The sequence below is a fragment of the Pan paniscus genome, chromosome 13 (assembly GCF_029289425.2).
Source record: "Pan paniscus chromosome 13, NHGRI_mPanPan1-v2.0_pri, whole genome shotgun sequence".
NCBI classification, from domain to species: domain Eukaryota; kingdom Metazoa; phylum Chordata; class Mammalia; order Primates; family Hominidae; genus Pan; species Pan paniscus.
In genome coordinates this window covers 111,025,471-111,042,007 of record NC_073262.2, presented here as the reverse complement: position 1 = coordinate 111,042,007, position 16,537 = coordinate 111,025,471, and the positions used below count along the sequence as shown (strand labels likewise).

At 35.7% G+C, this 16,537-nt stretch overlaps 1 protein-coding gene across 2 annotated transcripts in view; it reads right to left on the bottom strand.

Annotated features, from left to right (window-relative positions):
* Nucleotides 1–16,537, bottom strand: part of PTH2R (parathyroid hormone 2 receptor) — a 142,620-nt gene that overhangs the window by 70,046 nt on the left and 56,037 nt on the right. The gene's annotated exons all lie outside the window — the stretch shown is intronic.

Sequence of the window (16,537 nt, the reverse complement as noted above, 5' to 3'; positions counted from 1 at the left end):
TTATCACCCATAGCTGTGTAACAAAACATCCCAAAATATTGTTGTGATTTAAAATAACAAACATTAATTTGTTTCACAGTTTGGGAGATGCGTAGCTGGGTATTATTTTCTAAGATATTTACAGCACAAAGAGAATCTCAGTGAATAGTCAGATATATAGTTTTGGAGATTTCTGGATTATATTCATAGCTCAATGCCCATATTTACTTTAACGATTTTTTTTTTTAGGAAATGAGGGAATAAGCAAAAACTAATTTTGGGGGTTGAAATACATACCAGAATTTATCTATCAATATAATACAACATGGATTCTGAGTTATAAGTAGATACACTGAAAGTGAGCCTAAAATCTCACATATCAAAAAGAGCGAATGAACTGGAAACACATGAGTCTCTAAGTGGGCATGGAAGGAAAAATTGACTCCTTCCCATTCGTTCTCTAGAAACAGTCAGGCACACCTGAAGTTTTTTGTTTTGTTTTGTTTTGGTTTGGTTTTTTCCTGGCTGTTTTTTCAGTTAAACCGTTACTTCCTTTTACTTCAATCCTAGAAAACATTGTATAAATTGTGACCAAATTTCAGAACTATACATTTGATTCAGAGAAATTTGACTTCAATTATCAAACGTGAATATTTCAAATCACCCCTTGTGCCATTTTTACTCGAAAATATCATTTTTTATTTCTTTCTGTGTACATGCAGCCTTTTTATAGGGATAACCTTTTCAGGAAACCATGCATCTTATAAACTACAGCTTCTAAAGATATTTTGTTCTAAAACATCTGGTCAGTTTAGCCAGGAGCAAGTATGATCAGAATGTGCTAAATCACAATCTGTTAAATTGATCTTTAGTCATTGTATTAGTCCATTCTCACACTGCTATGAAGAAATACCCAAGACTGGGTAAGGAAAGAGACTTGATTGACTCACAGTTCCACATTGCTGGGGAAGCCTCAAGAAACTTACAATCATGGCAGAAGGCAAAGGAGAAGGAGGCACCTTCTTCACTGGGCAGCAGGACGAGGCGAGTGCAAGCAGATGAAATGCCAGACGTTTACAAAACCACAAGATCTCATGAGACTCACTCACTATCAGAACAGCATGGGGGAAACCGCCCCCATGATCTCATTACCTCCCCTGCTTCCACCCTTGACATGTGGGGATTATGGGGATTACAATTCAGGATGAGATTTTGGGTGGGGACACAGCCAAACCAAATCAGTCATTTCCAGTAAAAGCAAATAAGTACTTGTTTTTTATATTGCTTTCTTTTTATTCCTTTGTTATAGATACAAGCACTGTTTAACATAGAATGACATTAAAATGATAGTGTACTTCAAACAGAAGAGCAGTTTACATTTTCAATGTCTAGTTCTCCAAAAGCAACAATTGCACCCAAAACAAAATGTTACATTTAGAAAAATAGATGTTAGTAATTTTTCCTGGACAAGTGATCATTTATGATTTGAAATAAAATGTTAAATTCCAATCTGTCATATATTTGATAGCTAAGAGAAGCCCTAATTTGGTAATTTGTACTTTATTAAAAGCCCCTAAAGTTATAAATATAGATACCAATTTTAATGTCAAGATATGAAAATCTTCATAATTAACCCAATATTCACATTTATTCAATTTTTAAGTAATCATAAATCCATAAGTTAGCTTAATTTAAGAGGTATTCTGGAACTTCCAGCATGATGGAGTTGATGTGCTTTCCCCAATTCCTCTCAGTAAATATAAACAAAAGCCCTACACATTACATATAAAATGAATATAACAATATTCTAAGAGGCAGAGAGAAGATAGCAGAGCAGGCTACAGATCCTGGAAAACAACATGGTGGTAAATTCCCTGGGTTTTCTTTCTGCCTCATACATCCCCAGCTTGGAGTAAAAGAAGCTGGAAACTCTGGAATATCAACAGGCACAGGCAGAAAAATTTAAAAGTCTCAAGAGAAGCCTGCTCTCTAGCCAAGGAAGAAAAAAGACAGCCTGGAAAAACACCACAGAAAAAGCTGCAGCCCACAACTGGGGCTTAGCCTGGGAGGGTTCCTGGCTCTGCCCAGGGAAGAATTCAAAGACAAGCTGGTGGTGTTTGACAGCAACTTTTATTGAAGTGACAGTATACAGCAGCAGCAGAGGTACTATTCCTTGCAGAGCAGGGCCACGCAGTCTGCCCAGAGTAGCAGCTCAAAGGCAGTTCTGCAGCCATATTTATACCCACTTATATGAAAATTAAGAGGTAGATTATAAAGCAATTTCTTTAAAAAGTGTGGTAACTTCCGGGTCATTGGGTCATTGCTGTGGAAAGGGGTGGTAACTTTCAGTGTTGCCATGGCAATGGTAAACTGGCATGGAACACTGGACAATGTGTCTTATGGAAAGCTGCTTCCACCGTGTCCCTCTTTTAGCTAGTCCTCAATTTGGTCCAGTCTCTGAGCCCTGCCTCCTACCTCAATATCTCAAGGGTTCAGCTTTTTACTCCATCTCATTAAATGTGATTTGCAAGTCATAAATCATTGCCTTCACAATGATGTACTCTCCTTAAAGTCATAAAAATTATAATTTTTAAGAAGTATTCAATCTTATGTAATTATTTTGTTCTGCTTGATTTTGATTTGCAGCTTCATGAACCCATTAGTTTTTTCATTAGAGTTTTAGAAATGTTTATTTAGTCCATTGATCTCAATGGCTACGACAGGTCTCACCCAGTTTCCCAGTGGTCTTTTGATTTGCTTAGTTTCTTGGCCTCAGGCTTGGCCTCTTGGTTCAAAATCATTGTACAAAATAAATTCCTTATGCTCCTGTTGGTTTTACTTTGTATTATTTCCTTTAAACTTTGGACCTGTGTCCTGCCCCAATTCTATAGAAACAACACTCCTGATAGAATAATGCTGGGCCAGTGCTTCAAATGATAACCAATACTTAAGGAACCAACAAAATTGAACTTAACTGTGGACTCCAGGAAGATTTAGCCTGAGAGCCACTTTCTCCAGGTCAGGCTTGTTGTTCAAATGTGGCTGAAAGTGATTTGATACTGACTCCCAGTCGCCAATCACTTCTTCCCAATGTGAGACCATACCAACAATCCAGGACAGGTGCATCTCAGCACCAAGGGACAATTAAAACCAACCCACAGGAGAGTCGATCAGTGATGCTTTCAGAGAAATGTGGAAATTGTAAGATCCAAACTAGAGTAACTTATGTCAAGCCTTGGCAAGTGGAACAGGGCAGACCCATGAAGGCAGGGCTCTCACACATGATTTGCTGGATAATGGGAACTATCGCAAGAAATTTTTCCAAACCACAGTTTACTACATGGACAGCTTACACAAGGACAGCTAGCAACACAAGGACAGCTAACCACTTATACAAGAACACTTGCCTGACATGCAGTCTCACAAACCCAACCCAAAATGACAAGGGACCCCTGCAAACTCCCAGAATGGTTTAAGAGCAAAGTAAAGAACTAAAACATTCGCTCTCACTGGCCTGAAACAAGGCTTCTGGACACCCCCACCTTTTCTTCACAACCTGCATATAAGAAGCCTGGACTTCCACCCCTCCTGACAGTAATACAGTGTCCCTCTACTCCTCTGCTGGAGCGGGGGTCAGAGAAGACCTAGTGGAGAGTCAGCCTAGCAGTAACAAGGCTACTCCCATTGTGGTGACAGTGGAGGCCACATGAGGAGCAGCACTCATACCCCCACACATCAGGACCATGGAGCAGCCCACCATAGTTGTCAGTGATAGCTGACGGAGGAACCAAAACTTCTACTTCTATGAGCGTAATAAGGTGATAATCCCACTTCCCCAATTACATTAGTACCAGACCAAGTAGAGCAAACAAAATTACCAGAGACTAAAAGAGGGACATTATATCATAATACAAGGGTCACTCCATCAAGAAAACATGGCCCTCAAAAATGCGTATACATCAAAAAAACAGAGCTGCAAAATATGTGAAGCAAAAACTGATAGAATTAAAGAAGAGATAAACAAATCCGCAATTACAATTGGAAACTTCAACCCCCTTTCTCAGCAATTGATAGAACAACTAGACAGAAAATCAGCAAGGATATAGAACTCAACAATGCCATCAACCAACAGGATCTAATAGACATTTACTGAACACTTCACCCAGCAATGGAGAATACACTTTCTTTCCAAATACATACAGAACAAATACCAAGATAGACCATATCCTGAATCATAAAACAAATCTCAACAATTTTAAAAGAATTGCAAGCATACAGAGTTCTCAGACCGCAATGTTCTCAGACCACAATGGAATCAAACTGGAAATCAATAACAAAAAGATAACAAAACTCTCCAAACACTTAGAAACTAAACACACTTCTAAACAATCCATGGGTCAAAAAGAAATTCTCAAGGGAAATCAAAAGTACATTGAACTGAATGAAAATACAAAAACAACATATCAAAATTTGTGGGACAGACCTAAAGCAGTGCTAAGAGAAATGCATAGCACTAAATACATCCATTAGAAAAGAAGAAAAGTTTTGCATCAATAATATAATCTCCCACCCCAAGAACCTAGAAAAAGAAGAGCAAAATAAAACCAAAGCAAGTAGAAAGAAGGACATCATAAAGTTAAAAGGATAAATCAATGAAATTGAAACAGAAAAACAATGCAGACTGTCAGTGAAACAAAGAGCTGGTGATTTAAAATTACCAATAATATTGACAAGCTTCTAGAAAGCCAACCAAGAAAAAAAGGAAGAATACACAAATTAAACTATAGAAATGAAAAAGAGATAGTGGTTGACAGGAGTTGAGGAGTGGGAAGTGCAAAGGAAGGGGGTTTGGCTATAAAGAACATCAGAAGGGATCCTTCTGGGAAGAAAGTGTTCTGTATCTTGACTGTTATCAATATTATTATCTTGGTTGTGATATTTTACTGTAGTTTTATAAGATGTTATCTTACAAGTGATAAGGGGGGAAACGGGGTAAACGATACACATGTTCACTCTCGTTAGTTCTTCCAACTGCATGTGAATTTACAATTATCACCAAAAAAATCATTTTTTAAAAAAAGAAGCATTCTTCTCTCACTTAAAAAAACCACAAAATATTACCTCATTCTAGTAAATGAGAATCTACCACAGGTGATCATAAAAAAAGGTATATAAAAATGTTTTAGATATGATTATTTTATAGTTTTACAAAAATATATCTTTCCTAAAGTGAAGTCTACTTAACGAATATAATATTCTCTTGGAAAGTTATTATAACATTTATATATTAAGTTTTACTTGAATTTCAAAAGGATCACAAGGATATGTTTTTTAAAAATGAATTCCCCTCTAGGCTAGTGTGGTGGTTAATTTCATGTAGCAACTTCGATGGGCCATGGGTGCCCAGATTACATTTGTTTCCGGTGTGTCTGTGTGTCTGTCTTCGTCCAAGATTAACCTTTGAATCAGTAGACTCAGCAGAGCCGACTGCCCTCCCGCAGTGTAACTGGGCCTCATCTAATTTGTTGAAGGTTTCAATTGAATAAAAGGCAGAGGAAGAAGGAATTTGCACCCTTTTTTTCCGTTCCTGGCAACATTTCATCTCATCTTCTCTAGCCCTCAAAATGAGATTTATGCCATCAGCTCCCCTGGTTCTCCAACCTTCAGACTTGGACTGAATTATACCACTAGCTTTCTTGTATCTTCAGTTTGCTTACAGCAAATCCTAGTACTTCTCAGCCTCCATATTGTGTAAATCACTTCCTCACAATAAATCTCTTTGTATGTATATCCCACTGGTTCTGTTCCCTGAAGAACTCTAATACAGCTAGCCATTCTATTTTCCGTAGTCTGAGAGAAAACTGAGCTGGTCTATAAGAAGGAATTTTGCTTGGAATTCAGGGTTTCTCATATACTCCAGTGTGAATGGGCCAAGCAACAAATCAGTTTTATGAACTTTCTACTCCATGTTTTCCCACAGGCCTCAAAAAAGTTCATATGAACTTATATTTTATTTTCCTTTTCTTAAATGCCAATGTCACTCTCACGAGTGTGATTCCCTTGAGAGTAGCTGAAGCTTTTATGTTCTAAAGGAGGTTTAACAATGAAAACATGTTTTTAATTATTTAGAATGTATTGTCTGTAATACTGCTTTAAAATAAAGGAATCTTATAATAAACATTATAGTTTTGAGAAAAATATTATTGAATCATCTACCTTTATGAACCATGAAACTATTTTTGTTTAGTCCTTTTTTAATTCAACATAAAAAAAGAAAAACAGATAAGATATACATCATAAATATATATACAAACACACACAAGGAAGCATGCATACTCACACAGACACTACACACACACACACACACACACACACACACAATATGAAAATGTCTTGGCTTCTTAAGTTTTTAATCCTTTCATATAATGAACTCTAATTCAAACTAAATCTGAAGATCAGTTGATTTTGCACATTTGGCTACAAATTCTAAAAATCCCCACAACCCTATTCATGCAAGAAGCAAACTGAAAATGATTTAAGAAAAACTTGTATCTATCTGTGGTGTGGCTCATACAGTTAAATGAAAACATTAAGAATGCGATCACATTGAGCTGTCATCCTTCAAAGCTATTACTCATCCTTTTCTCTTATATTTTAATTAACTACATGTGAATTTATTATAGATATTTGTAGAGCTCCAATTATACTTAGAAACAAAGCATGGTTAAATTTTTAACAGTCATATAATGATTACAGAGACAAAAAACCAATTAGTAGTTGCCAGGTGTTGCAAGGAAGGGAGAAGTAAGTGGTTGTGGCTATGAAAGGATTCCTGTGCTGGAACTATTGTATATCTTCACTGTGATGGTGATCACATGCAACTTTACATGTGATAAAACTGCATAAACTAAATACATGTGCACACACACAAGTATGTATAAAACCAATGGAATCTGCATAAGACAGAGGGATTATATCAATGTCAATTTCCTGATTATAATATTGTACTATAGTAATGAAAGATGTTACCATTGAAAGAAACTACGTGAAAGGTATTTAGTATCTGTATTACTTCTTACATTGCATGTGAATCTATAATTCTCTCAAAATACAGATTTTTAAAAATTCATCTGCTAAAGTTTTTAAGGAATTGTTTAGTTTAATGACTATAACCATGAAAAACACCAATTAAATTTTAAGTTAATTATAAATTAAGTGCAATATAGTATTTTGAGCTAAAGTAAGGTCAAATATATTAAGACTACTTCATTAGCAAAAAAAAAAAATTGAGTGCAACATTCTGTTGGCAAATATGTGTGGAAAAAATAGCCTCATACAATGCTCGTGGGAATGTAAAATGTTTCCACTGCTATGGAGAAGAAATGGGCAAAATTGAAAAAGTCCTAAATGTACATTTATCTTTTGACTTCACTTTTTTTTTCTTTTTTTTTTTAATTATTATACTTTTAAGTTTTAGGGTACATGTGCACAACGTGCAGGTTTGTTACATATGTATACATGTGCCATGTTGCTGTGCTGCATCCATTAACTCGTCATTTAGCATTAAGTATATCTCCTAATGCTATCCCTCCCCCCTCCCCCCACCCCACAACAGTCCCCGGTGTGTGATGTTCCCCTTCCTGTGTCCATGTGTTCTCATTGTTCAATTCCCACCTATGAGTGAGAACATGCGGTGTTTGGTTTTTTGTCCTTGCAATAGTTTGCTGAGAATGATGGTTTCCAGCTTCATCCATGTCCCTACAAAGGACATGAACTCATCATTTTTTATGGCTGCATAGTATTCCACAGTGTATATGTGCCACATTTTCTTAATCCAGTCTATCATTGTTGGACATTTGGGTTGGTTCCAAGTCTTTGCTATTGTGAATAGTGCCGCAATAAACATACGTGAGCATGTGTCTTTATAGCAGCATGATTTAAAAAACAAGCAATGGGGAAAGGATTCCCTGTTTAATAAATGGTGCTGGGAAAACTGGCTAGCCATATGTAGAAAGCTGAAACTGGATCCCTTCCTTACACCTTATACAAAAATTAATTCAAGGTGGATTAAAGACTTAAATGTTAGATCTAAAACCATAAAAACCCTAGAAGAAAACCTAGGCAATACCATTCAGGACATAGGCATGGGCAAGGACTTCATGTCTAAAACACCAAAAGCAATGACAACAAAAGACAAAATTGACAAATGGGATCTAATTAAACTAAAGAGCTTCTGCACAGCAAAAGAAACTACCATCAGAGTGAACAGGCAACCTACAGAATGGGAGAAAATTTTCGCAACCTACTCATCTGACAAAGGGCTAATATCCAGAATCTACAATGAACTCAAACAAATTTACAAGAAAAAAACAAACAACCCCATCAAAAAGTGGGTGAAGCACATGAACAGACACTTCTCAAAAGAAGACATTTATGCAGCAAAAAAAAACACATGAAAAAATGCTCAGCATCACTGGCCATCAGAGAAATGCAAATCAAAACCACAATGAGATACCATCTCACACCAGTTAGAATGGCAATCATTAAAAAGTCAGGAAACAACAGGTGCTGGACAGGATGTGGAGAAATAGGAACACTTTTACACTGTTGGTGGGACTGTAAACTAGTTCAACCATTGTGGAAGTCGGTATGGCGATTGCTCAGGGATCTAGAACTAGAAATACCATTTGACCCAGCCATCCCATTACTGGGTATATACCCAAAGGATTGACTTCACTTTTAGGGATTTACATTTAAGTTATAGCTTCAACAATATGAAAATACATAAAGACTATACAGTGTAGTATTATTTATACATGTAAAATATTAGATAGAAACAAATTAAATGCCCACACATTTGGTACTTCTACAAAATAGGCTATTATGAAGCTATAAAAAAGAGTGAGAAAACTCTATGACCTAACATGATTTCCAGGATGTATTGTGAAGTAAGAAAAACAAAATGCAGAGAGTATAAATTGAATGCTACCTTTTGTGCAAAAAAAGAGGGAAAATATACAGATACATTTTTGTAAAACAAAACTCAAAGATAAACCAGAAAACTATGAAATTTTTTATCTTATTTCTCCCTTTAAGTGGAATATTTCTAACTATCTCATTTAGTATAATGTTTATGATAATATTTTCTAAGTACCTTTTTTCAAAGTAAATATTCCCTTTTATGCTTATTTTATTAAGAATTTCTTTCATGGATGGGTGTTAAAGTTTGTCACTTTTTTTCTGTATTTGCTGGAATGATATTTGTGGTGTATTATCATTCTCATACATTGTTGGAGTTGGTTTGCTATTATTTTGCTTTTGATTTTTTCATTTATACTCACTAATAAAATTTGCTAAAATTCTTCCTCCTTAAAAAAAAAAATTGAGTGCAAAAGAAATCATGCATTAGGTAGTCCCTCACAACTTATATAGGCTCCTGAAAATATGAGACATTCCCTTTATCGTCCTTTGATAAGTATATGGTATATTTCTTCATTTATTTAATATTTATATTTTTAAGCCTTAGTAAAGCTTTCTTTTTTGTCATATAGGTTCAGCATAATTATTCTATTCATTTCTAGTTATTTTATTTTTGATAGCTATTACTAATAGGATATTTTTATTATGCTAAGTGGTAGTTTTTTTACACATAAGGAAGCTATTTTACTTCCTATTTTTAATGTCATTCTTGGTGACATTACTGAACTCTTTTTAGTTTTAATAGTTTCTAGTAAATTCTCATGGCTTTCTTATAAAAGTATTGCTAACATCTGCAAATAGCAGAATCAACAGAATAAAGCCAAAATTGCTCATAAGGTATTTGTATTTTAACATAGTTAAAATTGATTTTTCATGTTTTGCAATGATAAGCAAGACTGATCTACTTCTGTGATATTTTGCCTTTCTTTCTCCCCTCAAGATATGGCTGACTTGCACAGTTACTCCTGGATTTTCTATGTAGCTTTTCTTAATTTATCCAGCTTATTCTAATGATGTTCTCCTCCTGTTAGACCATAGATTCCCACCTTTGTAGCCGGGCATGGTGGCATGTGCCCGTAATCCCAGCTACTTGGGAGGCTGAGGCAGAAGAATCGCTTTAATCCGGGAGGAGGTTGCAGTGAGCTGATATTGTGCCATTGCACTCCAGCCTGGGCGAGAGGGTGAGACACCATCTCAAAAAAAAAAAGATTCCCACCTTTGAACAGTACTTCTCTCTTAACAAGTACTTGTGTCAGTACTTCTCTCTTAACAAGTACTTGTGTTTTTATGACCAGCTTTATTGTAACAAACAGACCTGGAATTTTTCAAATAAATAAATCCATGTATTTTCAACACCATTTCTTGCAAATGAACTAGATTGCCTCCAAGAGAAAAAACACCTAGCTACACCCCAGTTACAAATTTTGGCATAGGAATTTTCTCTCTCTTCTTTCTTTATACACATGCCTAGTTACTCGGCTTCCAGGATTATAGCAAAAAAGACTAATTTTACAATGTATGTAAAATGGATCCTTACTGCATTTCGAGAGATAAATAATGAAATCTAGGAAGGACATTTTGGCAGCTTTAACAAATTTCCTGAAACTAATATGAGATTCATCCATCACTACTGAATTATAAACCCCTTCTAAAAAAGAAAAACAAAAGTACCAAAGATCAAGAGACTCTTGTTACCTAAAACTAAACTCTTTTTTTCTTCATCCCTTCTTTCTTTTCCAATCTTCATTGAGAGGTACATTGCATTAGTCAAGGTTCTCTAGAGGGACAGAACTAATGGAATAGATATATATATATAAAGGGGAGTTTATTAAGTATTAACTCACCAACCACAAGGTTCTGCAATAGCCATCTGCAGGCTGAAGAGCAAGGAGAGCCAGTCCGAGTTCCAAAACTGAAGAACTTGGAGTCCAATGTTCAAGGGCAGGAAGCAACCAGCATGGGAGAAAGATGTAGGCTGGGAGGCTAGGCCAGTCTCTCTTTTCACATTTTTCTACCTGTTTATATTCTAGCCATGCTGGCAGCTGATTGTGACCACCCAGCTTAAGGGTGGGTCTGCCTTTCCCAGCCCACTGACTCAAATGTTAATCTCCTTGGGAAACACCCTCACAGACACACACAGGATCAATACTTTGTATACTTCAATCCAATCAAGTTGACTCTCAGTATTAACCATCACATACAGAACGGCAGATAGCTTGAAAAAGTAGTTCACCTAATTTCAACATTTTAACCCTGAGCTCAGAAAAATCATAGTAAGCTTTATCATGGCTAAGCCATAGTAGGGCAAGTCAAAGTATGCTGCTTCTATTTCTAACAAAAATTTAAAAGAACTGATGATAATTAAGTTCGTAAGGGTGAACAAAGTTGGCCGTTGACATTATTGGTTCAATAACACATGATATATTCAAATATTTCCTACAAAGTGCTTGCAGATAAACAATACAATAAATAACCATTGATTTTAAATGCTTTATATTTTCATGAGCTTTTGATTGGTCTTCCACACAAAGGTTTAACACCATCATTTTTAACACGTCTTAGCACACTCCATTTCAGGTTGAACTAAATTAGTCATTTTCTCAAATTCTTTGAAAATGTTCTCCCACACAGACTATTTTTCAAGGCAAATGCTTCAGTAAACCAAACTCAGCATTGACTCCTCAAATAAACAACTGATTAATATCAGTAACATTTGTTACGGATATTACTCATCAAGGGCCAAGGAAAACCCCTTAAAATCATTTGCTTTGTTTTTTAATTGATTATTGATGTTGCTACAACATCCTCAACTCTATTCTTTTCAAAAGGTAAGTAGTTTTAAACTAGTTATTTTCTCTAGACACATTTCATGCCTGCTACAATCAAACATGATTTAACCCATTTATTAGTTCACCATTGGTAAATGGCTTTCCTCGCTTAGCTAACAAATGAGAACCTTACTTTGAACTTTACTTTTATTGCAGCCTCATGTTTTAAAAGAAGTTATGTGATGAGATATCTCATCTTAAATTTTCTAATTTTTTCTGACTGAATGCTGTGCTATCAGCTGGGAATACTGTAATGATTGCTTAATCTGGGAATGACAACATATATTGTATTATATTAGCACAGCTGTAGTGTCACTGAATAATAAACACAATGCTTTTCCATTTTATTTGATAGCAAAAAAAATCCACATACACTATGCCTTTAGAAGCAGAATATTTAGTCCATTTTTCTCTTCTTATTTTGACAAGATGGGTTCTCCCTGGTAGTGAAAAAAGTAAAGTGAAAATGTAGAGCAATACATGTAGCACTTGAAATGTGTCAAGTTATGACTGAGTCACTGCAATTCAGAACGCACCAAACAGCCATGCGAAGCGGTAGTAGGTGAATGAATGTGGCTGTGTTCAAATAAAATTTTATGAACACTGAAATTTTAATTTTATTTAATCTTCACACTTCAAAATATTGTCCTTTTAAAATACAATAAAATCTCCTTTTAAATGTTTTAAATGTTAGAATAGTTTTAGATTTACAGAAAAAAATTTTATTTATATAAGATAGTACAGAGTTCCCATAAACAGTTTCCCCTTATTAAAATCTTAGATTAGTAGGTATATTTGTCATAATTAATGAATCAATATTGATCTATTGTTATTCACTAAGCTGATACTTTATTCAGATTTTCTTAGTTTTTACCTAATGTCCTTTGTCTGTTCTGGGGTCTCATCAAGACACCACATCATGTTTAGTTGTCATGTCTCCTTAGGTTCTTCTAGGTTGTGATAGTTTCTCAGGCTTTCCTCATTTTTATTTATCTTAATAGTTTTGAGAACTAAAGAGCTTCTGCACAGCAAAAGAAACTACCATCAGAGTGAACAGGCAACCTACAAAATGGGAGAAAATTTTCGCAACCTACTCATCTGACAAAGGGCTAATATCCAGAATCTACAATGAACTCAAACAAATTTACAAGAAAAAAACAAACAACCCCATCAAAAAGTGGGCGAAGGACATGAACAGACACTTCTCAAAAGAAGACATTTATGCAGCCAAAAAACACATGAAAAAATGCTCATCATCACTGGCCATCAGAGAAATGCAAATCAAAACCACAATGAGATACCATCTCACACCAGTTAGAATGGCAATCATTAAAAAGTCAGGAAACAACAGGTGCTGGACAGGATGTGGAGAAATAGGAACACTTTTACACTGTTGGTGGGACTGTAAACTAGTTCAACCATTGTGGAAGTCAGTGTGGCGATTCCTCAGGGATCTAGAACTGGAAATACCATTTGACCCAGCCATCCCATTACTGGGTATATACCCAAAAAGGACTATAAATCATGCTGCTATAAAGACACCTGCACACGTATGTTTATTGCGGCATTATTCACAATAGCAAAGACTTGGAACCAACCCAAATGTCCATCTGTGATAGACTGGATTAAGAAAATGTGGCACATATACACCATGGAATACTATGCAGCCATAAAAAATGATGAGTTCATGTCCTTTGTAGGGACATGGATGAAATTGGAAATCATCATTCTCAGTAAACTATCGCAAGAACAAAAAACCAAACACCGCATATTCTCACTCATAGGTGGGAATTGAACAATGAGATCACATGGACACAGGAAGGGGAATATCACACTCTGGGGACTGTTGTGGGGTGGGGGGAGGGGGGAGGGATAGCATTGGGAGATATACCTAATGCTAGATGACGAGTTAGTGGGTGCAGCGCACCAGCATGGCACAAGTATACATATGTAACTAACCTGCACAATGTGCACAGGTACCCTAAAACTTAAAGTATAAAAAAAAATAATAAATAAAAAAATAATAATTAAAAAAATAGTTTTGAGAAACACTAGTCAGACATTTTGTTCCACAGTTGGGTTTTTTTTATGGTTTTCTCATTATGGAACTGGGCCAATATGTTTTGAAAAGGGAGACCACAGAGGTAAAGTGCCACTCACCTATCAAGAGTGCAAGCTATCAACATGACTTCACTCTTAATGTTAACCTCGATCCTTCTTCTGATTTTTATTCAATGACTTAAAAATGTGAAAATCATTCTTAGCTTATGAGGCATAGAAAAACAGATGACGGAATGAATTTGGTTAACAGACCATAGTTTGTCCATTTTTGTTCTAGTGGATAAAAATTTTGGAATAAAGTTTGAGAACTGAGGATATATCAACCCAAAATTACTTATTCTAATAGATATTCTAATAGAAAAAAAAACTGAAAAAAAATTCACTATCCTCATTAGCTGACAAAGGACTCAAAAGATAATCAGAAAAAGAAATAGTACAATGGTTATTGCTTTTATTGAACTTGGGGGAATACTATGAGGAATGTAACCATGTAGGATATATTATATCTACACATGCACAAGACTGAATACAAAAATATCGTTAACTACTATTGTCACCAGATATATTAAATGGGCTCCACTTTTATTAAATTATATTTTTATATTAAACTTTTATTATATTAAACTCCACTTTTAGTTGCTTTTGACAGAGCAGGAGCACTATCATCTTGGACAAACACCACCATTTTAAGTTCTAGCTCCCTTTCCAACCTCAAGCATTTCAAGGAAATCACTTCTCTTCTAAACAAGCAACCAGAAAGAGCAGACAGTAAAACAAAGATAAGACAGCTCGGGCACAGAAGGAGGGGGAAAGTCTCTTGAGTAACCACCAAACTTCACACTCATACAATGAGCCCCAGTAAAACAGTGGGCCCTAATAAGCATATTCCTTTCCCATTAGGTGCACTAAGATAGGGAAGCTAAAAGCAGACTTGGGGGATATGCCTGCAGCTGCAGGAAGATGTATGGGAACAAACACAAAAACTCTTCCTCCCAGATAAGCAAGACAAAGAGGCACAGAAGCAGTCCAAGCCTGTGATAAGCTCTCCCACCCTGAACCCTTAAATACTCTTAGTCTGCAAGAGAGCATGCTCCTGACCAAAACTGGCCAGAAGCCCATCTCAGGTTTATTCTGTCTTTGACTGTCGAGCCACTTTTTGTGTTTCTTTCTTCCTTCTTCAACCCTTACACTTTTAGTTGTAACATTATTCAAGGTGGCTAATTAGGTAATACAAATAAATAAATGGTTTTCAGCAACACATAGAAAACTTCAAGAATGTAAAAATAATACATGTTCCATTTAGTCAATATTTTATATTCCATATGTTAAAAATGTTCAAAAATATAAAAATAATGGTTAATGCAGGAATAATTAAGTGTAGTTCTTGCACTATTGAAATCATAACAGAGCTCAAATTCCATTTTGAAGTAACTCACTTTATAGTTCCTGAGCACTGAATCGTTTTTACACTTTCATTCCTTAAAGCCTAATTTTTCTTTCTGTACATCAGTGACACTTGATAGTGTCAAATGCTGTCTCTGGTAAGGTTGGCTCTTGGAGTTTCTGTAATCATGACTTCTATGTAGCTGTGTCTGAAATTGCTAGAGTGGCATCACATGGGGAGCACGTACCATGATAATAACACTCCAAGATGAAAGGAGGATCACTTTCTCAAGATTCAAGTGGTGGCTCTCTGTCATTTGTAATATAATTTAATGAGTTCAAGTTGCCAGTCTTCTACATTGTTTATAAACATTCTGTGTGTGTGTGTGTGTGTGTGGTCACTTTTTAAACAAATAAAGATGAAATAACTACATCTGTGTTTATATTTTATATAAGCAAATAAATTATGGAGAAAGAGGTGGAAGATACACAGTATTATCTGAGTGGGATTGAGAGGAGATGGGACAGCAGTGAGAGAGAAAGAGAATGAGTACATAAGACAGGAAAATAGTCATAGGAAAATGGAAAAAAAGTGGGTTGTATAATGTCAAGTGAAAATATATATAAAATTTCATTTATGACATAATTGAAAGTATATATTAATTGAATAGGCACATAGACAAAGACTAAATAGAAATGTGGGTAGTTTCTGCTTTTGATCTCTGTTATATGTATATAGTAAAAACACTCTTTAAAGCTAGCTCTGTTGATAACCTGAAAAAATATGAATCTCTGGTATGCTGGAACTCTAAACCTTATACTCTTGACATGATAAAATGAGACCCAGAATTTTGCCACATATCTGTGGCCACCCAGCTAATTTATAGTAAAATATGGACTACAGCCAGGTGTCCTATCTCCTAGTACAGTGTCCTCACACAGGACTACCTCTGCCTTTCAAGGCTATTCTGTGGCAGCTCTACTCAGTGATGGAGTTCATTTCATGGGGAAATGAAATCAGCCAATGATTATCACTCTAGAAATAGTGTTGACTTGTTTTTGGACATGACAAATCATCAAGAAGACTGTTTCCTGCCAGCAATTGGCAATGAGAATCTGAGATTACAGAAAATCAGGCTGAAGGCCAAATTATAGATCTACACATAATAGCAACAGTGGCCAATGTTCTATTCATTTCTAACTAGTGTCACTCCCTCTAGGCAACACATCTGTCATGCAGCACAGCTGTGTGATCCTGGGAGACAATAACAACTGGGAAAAGTAAAGTGGTAATATCCATCAGCAAG